Below are 7,757 nucleotides of genomic sequence, written 5' to 3' on the forward strand. Positions count from 1 at the left end.
CATAACAAAGGCTTTTTAATGTGATGATAGTTGTTAAGGCGTGTCTGAGCTTTAATCTTCAAATACGAACACGATACTTAACATTCCCGGAATTTCACTGGAACAATACAGCCACCTTGACCTAATCCTGAAGTCAGGGAGCCAGCGCGAAAAAAACACGCTGATATAAGATTCCCTACTCATATTATATCAGAAGTGGGGCTGTGGACCTGTCCGGGGCTCTATGCTGCCAGGATACAAGAGGAAGATTTTCGTACACCGGGCAGGGTGTAAGGGGTCAGAGGAGGCAAAAAACCTTGTGAGTGTTAGATATGGACCTCGTAATATGCATAACGCATGGATATCTTAGCCATTTATCGTGTTCTACTTCGCAATTTCCCTGGCGCACCTCATGCACGTCGCTATCTACGTTTGGGCGACGCGGAATGGGCGGTGGATGCGTTCGGGCGCGACGAGAGCTTTTCGTGAAGTATTGGGTGTTAAACAAAATTCAATTTTAAGCATCTGTTCAAGATCTAATTTTTTCTTTCTCTTTCATTTCGCTTCTTTTTTCTCTTTATTTCCTCTGTCTTCATATTACTCCTTCTTCTTTTCTTTCTTTATTTTGGTTTATTTAATTGTTTTCTCCCTTTCTTATCTTTCCTCCTTTTTGTTGTTTATTTCCTTCTTTCTTTCCTTTTTTTTCCCCCATTTTTTTTAATTCAATTTGCACGCCATCTTCCTGATTTCGTCTTCTTAATCAAAAACATGAAAATAACAAAAAAGAATCAGAAAATGACATACACCGTTGCACTGCCTTCATTTATCCCTTTACAAACCCCCGTATGGATTCACACTAAATACATGTTTTGGGTACCTACCGTTTGCTCTCCCGTAATACATCGCCTTATGAAGACCTTCATCCACCTGCTTTGTACACTACCCATGAACATACATTCCCTTACACTCCGTCCATGCTCAATGTTTTACACACGCAAGCACTTCTGTTGCAACAACGTCTATGAATCGCCGACATCCTCTAGAAAAAAGGGGAAAAACTTTACTCTAACTTTTTCTGTTTGTTCAAGTCTTGATATATTCATGCAACATGTGTTTTCTTTTCTTCATTTTTTTATTTCTTTTCTTGTTCCCCAAAAATTACCCTTTTAAGTCGTTCACTTTAAGTTTGGCTTCCTTGTTCTTTGAGGCCTAGGAAATACCTTGAAGGATGATTTCTATACGTTTATATATCTATATATGGATTATGATACTAAATATAAAGAAACTTAAGCCGTGTACACGTTGAACATGAACGCTGCAGTTCAATGGATCAACCTGTTTAACGAGTAAAGCTTATTTGAAATTATTTTGTATTTCCGTCGTCAAGTTATTCAGAGGAATATCCTGAAGAGGAAGCGTTACTTTTTTAGAAGTATTTAACCATTTTCAGACGGAGCCAGGTTGGAGGACCTTTTTCCAATCGGCTGACTTGATTCTTTTCGTGAACAGCTCTTCCTGCAGGGAAGTTGATTGCAGTTCATTTTTCTTATACTTTATTTGTTTGATGTATTGTTCTAATAAGTATTTTATTCTGACTGGATACAATATTGATCTTATAGTAAAAAAAAATATCTGCATCCATAATTCGATCGAAAGTGATATGATGTATATACACGTTTAACTTCATTTTTACGTCGTCATAAAACATATCTTTGAGTAGCTGTTTTCATTGCAAAGTAATACTTCAAATTAGAACTTCGATCCTCATTTCTTTATTCTAGTAAAATTTAAGATAGTAATTACATAAGTAGTGAAATATAGGTATACAAATGCATACATACTGTATTCTAACAAATATATAAATATACATTGTATTCTAAAGCAAGAAGTAGGTGTATAACTAACTTCGCCAGATTTTCCACCTTAAGAATTGTGTATCTTATTATATTTCCCTTCCAGGCAGAGTTTATTTGTGTTTGTCAGGAGAAGAGAAATTCAAGTCGGAAAACCTTTGGGAAGTTAAGGGTTGTGTGAAGGAGGAAATTGACTACAGGGCGTGGTGGAGGAGAGGGAATCTGTACAGTTATCTCGCGTCTTTTATATTTTTTCAGTAACTATATACATCTCTGCTCCAATATAAGAAGTGAAAAAAGGGGAAATGAGGGGAGGGAAGCCGAGAAGGATTAAGACAATAAGAGAGGAGAGAGAAAGGCAGAGTCAGGTACACACACAGGTAGAAGGAAAGAATAAAGACAAACAGACCAACGAGATCTACAACGCTAGTTGAAACATTAAGCAAATGAATTTCAAGATCTCTTTTACACAACTGCGGGAAAGTATTTAACCCTTCACCTTTCTGTATGGTGTTTTCTGCACTAATTGCATCTCAACATTGCATTCCAGTTTAAATTCGTTTATGTCATAAATGCAGATTGTATTGAACGGGTGCCCAGGTTTATAATAATTATTTTTTCAATCCCTTTTTTTTTCACAGGACTTTCTTAAAGTGGGAAACAGCCTACCAAGACGTGAAACAAAAATGAAATTAAAATCATGCTTTCTTTCAACACAAACTTCAGCATGAGAAAGTATTAGAAAAAAAAGGTCTCAGCCCTCCTGCCTCGTGTTCGGCTCTAAATCACACCTCATTAACCCTCTTCAGGTTTAAATGAGAGGGTTTTGGGTTCTACTAAGCGAATAATTAAGGCAATTAGTGGCAGTGAATGGTTTGGGCCCCAGAGCAACGTCAGTCTCTAATGGAACACAGGGTCTGTTTTAAAATATCTGAAATGGGAGTCAATTCTTTTAAGTGGAATTGTTTTTAAGCGTCCAAGATCTAACGATTAAATTTAGATAATCCTTCTTATTTCTCTTCTTTCTTTTCTTTTCTCTTCTTTCTTCTTTTCCTTTCTAACTCTTCATCCCTCATTTTTTTACTTTCTTCTTACTTTTTTTTCTTATCACTCTTATTTTCATCCTCGTTCTTATTCTTCTCGTCCTCCTCCCCTTTTTCCTCCTGTTCTCTTTCTTCTTCTTTTGTTTTTTGTTCTTCTGCTTGTTCTTTTCTTTCTCTTCTTCTTCGTCTCCATACTTTAACTCTTCTTTTTTTCCTTCTTCTACTTTTCTGTTTGACATCTTAATTGGATGAGGGCATTAACTTTTCTCCAATCGGCAGCTGCTTGATTTCGATAAGTCCCCTTTCCCCAGGCAATGAATTCGGTTTTAATCTCGGCCATAAAATTTTCCTCGAAGATGTGGCTGGGAAATGCATGGCGTCTGTGGACAGGTTGCTTCGCTGCTTTCGGATGTTGCTCGTGATGCTAGCCGTTATTGAGGAGGGGCATGGTAAGGGTGATCATTATGGTGATTCGTGATGATGATTATTTTGGTGATGATTATGATATCGTTCGTGATAATTGTATCACGATGGTGATTACGTTAAATTTTTATAATTAGGAAATTTCGAGTAGTAGGATGACCATCATCATCGTTATTATCATTGTTGTTGTTGTTAAAATAATATTATTATTGTCATTATTATAAAATAATAATAATAATAATAAATTTTTATTATTTTATTTTATTTTTTTATTATTTTTATTATTATTTTTAAATTATTATTATTATTATTTTTTTTTATTATTATTTTATTTTTTTATTATTAAAATTAACTACTACTCCCCAAAAACTACTTCTACACTACTACGATACCATACTCCTATTTATATTTTAAATCTTTATTATTTTTAAATTTATTTTTATCATCTTATTGTTATTTATTTATTATTTTTATTATCATTATTGTTATTATTTTTATTTTTTTTTATTATTATTATTTTATTATTATTATTTTTTTATTTTTATTTATTTTTATTATTATTATTTTATATCATTAATTGTTATTATTATAAATTTTTATCATTTTAATATCATTATTATCACTATTTATTTTTTTTCTTTTTCTTTAATCATTTGTTTAAATTGTTGTTGTTGTTGTTTTTTTACTTTAAATTATCACTGAAAACTACTATTATTATTATTTTTATTTTTGGGCTTTAAACCTTATCATTTTTGTTATTTTTTACAAATATTATATTTTTGGTTTTTGTGCTGGTGTTATTGTTTTTTTATCATTACCCTCCTCATTATTATTAAATTATAAATAAATGTGATAAATGAGATGGATGATTATCATTTTTTTTTTTTAATCTTTATTATTATTATTAAAATTTAATACAATTTTATTATTATTTTATTATTATTATTATTTATATGATTTTTATTATTATTTTTTTTTATTATTTATTTTTACATTTTATAATTATTTCTATTACTTTATGTTTTTAAATATTTTTGGTTTTTCATTGTTATTATTTATTTATTTTTTAATTATATTTTTTTTTTAAAATTTTAAATATCAACTTTTAATTTTTACTGCCAAGGGTTTATTTTTTCTTGTTTTTGTAATTATTGATTTTAATTTTTTTACATTTTTGTTCTTATTTTTAAAAACAAAAACAACAAAAAACACCAGCAACAATAAAATTTATAATAAAAAATAATATTAAAAATAATAAAAATAATAATAAAATGAAAATGAAAATTTTCAAAAATAACAAAAAAAGAATAATAATAATAATAATAAAAAACAAAAAATAATAAGGAAAATAAATAATAAAACGAACCCAAAAAATAAAAATAAAAACCCAATAATAAATAATGGGTATTTGATAAAAAAATGAAAATGATAAAGAAAAATTATAAAAAATTTATAATAATAACAGAAAATAATAAGGGATAAAAATAAATAATGACAATAATAATGATAAAATAATAATAAACAATAATTTTAATAATAATAATAATAATAAAAATTTAATAATAAAAAGATGATGTGATACTACTACTACTACTATACAAATATTCTAAAAATAAAAAATAATAATAATAATGATTAATAAAAAAGTAATAATAATAATAATAATAATAATAATAATAATAAATAATAATAATGTAATAATAATAAAATAAAAAATAAAAATAATGTTTAATAAAAATTTAATAATAATAATAATAAAAATTTAATAATAATAAAATAATAATAAAAATTTAATAATAATTTTAAATGAAAAAATAATAATAAATAATAATAAAAATAATAATAAAAAAAAAAATTTTTAAAAAAAAATTTTTTTATTGGGATAATAAAAATAAAAATTTTATTAAAATATTCCATTATTCCCCATTATTTTTTTTTCATCATTTATCATCATCCTTAATCATTATTATCATTATTAAAATATTTTTAATTATCATCTTTCCTTTCATCACCCATCTTTCATCATCATCACCATCATTACCTCTTTATCATCACCTTTCATCATCAAAATTATCATCATCATCATCATCATCATCATACCCACATTATCATCATTTTTCATCATTATAATCATCCATTCATCATCATCAATTTTTTATCATCATCATCAAATCTTTAAACCCATCATCTTTATCTCACATCATCATCATCATCATCACCACCATCTCACATCACCACATATATCTCTTTTATTTATCACACGATTTTCTCTCTTATTTAAATAAAATTTCTTCCCCCCACCCCCGATTTCCTTTCTTTTACTTTTCTGTGAAACCCCCAAGGCACAAGCAAAAGAAATTCACATGAAGTCACATTAAAAATTAAATATTTTGAAAAAATAAAATCTGCGTGAAAATCTCCCTTTTTAAACCCCTTGATACGTTCATTTTCGCTTAATCAAAACTTATCAACGCGCGAATAGGTAATTCATCCCCGGGAAAAAAGGGAGGGGGGGGGGGAGGAACGGAGAGAGGGAAGAGGAGGAAGGGAAAGGGGCAAGGTTTGTTTTTGAGGCGTAACGAACAGGGGGAAAGGATAAAAAGGGGAAATGGAAGAAAAGGGGTAGAAGTAGAGAAAAAATAACAGGGAATAGGAATCAACAAAAAAAAAAGAGAAAGAGATAAAAAAATGCCGAAAATTTAAAGAAAACAAAAAAAAAAAAATAAAAGGGGGAAACAGGAAGGAAGGGGCTACGAGGGGAAAGGAAGGAGGAAGGAAGGAAGGAAGGAAGGCGGGAGAATAAAGAAGAAAGGGGGAGAGGAAAAAGAGCGAAAATTAAGGGTTGCTCTTTCATAAGTGGTGATTTATATGTAATGAATGATTATAAGGGGGGAAGCAAGTGAAAGAAAAAAAGCCCCAGGGGGGGAAAGGGGAGCGAGGATGGGGGGGGGGGAGGGGAAAGTGAGGAGTAAGAAAGAGAGGAGGGGATGAAGGGGGGGGGGGGAGGAGGAAGGGGGAGAAGAGGGGAGGGGAGGGAGGAGGAAAATGGGGGAGGAGAGAGAGAGAGGGGGAGAGAGAGAGAAGAGAAAGAGAGAGAGAGAGAAAGAAGAGGGGAAGAGAGAAGAAGAGAGAGAGAGAAGAGAGAGAAGAGAGGGGGGGAGGGAGAGAAGGAGAGAGAGGGAGGAGAGAGAGAGAGAGAGAGGAGAGAGAGTTGGGGAAAAGAGAAGGGGAAAATATAAGAAAAAAATTTATAAAAAAAAAAAAGCAAGAAGGGAAAAAAAAAATAAGGGAACCACAAACAAACAGATAGAATAAGAGAAACGGGGGACAGGACAACACAAAAAAAAAAAAATGAAATAACTGAAAACTTTTCCCAAATTCTTATGGTCAATCATCAAAAAGCAATCCTTACTCCCCTTTTGCCCCCTCTTCTCCTCTCTATCATCTGTCTTCTTTTTATAATTTTCTCTCCTCTCTCTTTTTTCTTTCTCCCTTGATCTGTCTATCTATCATCTATCATCATCACTATCTATCTATCTATCTTTTTATCGTCTGTTCTATCTCTGTCTATCTCCCTATCTATCTCTTTTCTCTCTTTTCCTCCTCATCTATCACTTCTTCTGTCTTCTACTTATCTCTCTGTATCCCCCATCTATCTACTATAATCTACTATCTATCAACCTTTCTGTCCTCATCTTTACCTTCTATCCCTCTACTATCTATCTATCTATTATCATTATCATTTACCCCCCTTTTCTCTCTTCTTCTCTCTCCTCTTTTCTCTCTCTCTTCTTTTTCTTCTCTCCCCTCCCCTCTCTCTCTCTCTTCTCTTCCCTCTCCTCCTTTCTCTCTCCTTCTCTCCCCTCTTCCTCCCCCCCCCTTTTTCTCTTCCTCTCTTCTCCCCCTTTTCTCTCTCTAAGGTACGATGAAAAAATGAAAAGTTTTTATTTTTTAGAAAAGGGGAAAAGGGTTTGGAGAATTTTCGTGGAGTTAGGATAGTAGTTTAATAATCTGTTAAAAATCGATGAACGAAAGTAGGGGAACAGGTGTGGGGTAAAAAGGTAAACACCGTGCGTGTGTGTATGTTTTGGGGTGTGTGTGTGTGTGTGGGTGTGGTGTGTTTGTGGTGTTTTTGTGTGTGGTGGTTGTGGTGTGCGTTGTGTGGTGTTGTTGTGGTGGTGTGGTGTGTGTGTGGTTGTGTGTGTGTGTTGTGTGGTGTTGTGTGGTTTTTGTGGTGGTTGTTTGTCGTGTCTTGCGTGCTTTTTTCTGCCTAAAAAGGGGATTTGTGATGGAAAGAAAGGACTCGAAGTTATTTAGGGTAGATGCTATTTATATTTGGGGTTTCCTTGCTACGAAGACTAAAAAAAAGTTTCGATGAGGTAAAGGACAAATTGGCCCATTTATTATCTTTGCATCACTTTTTTAACATCACTTTTTTAAACCCCATCATCATCATTAC

The sequence above is a fragment of the Penaeus monodon genome, chromosome 1 (assembly GCF_015228065.2).
Source record: "Penaeus monodon isolate SGIC_2016 chromosome 1, NSTDA_Pmon_1, whole genome shotgun sequence".
NCBI lineage: Eukaryota > Metazoa > Arthropoda > Malacostraca > Decapoda > Penaeidae > Penaeus > Penaeus monodon.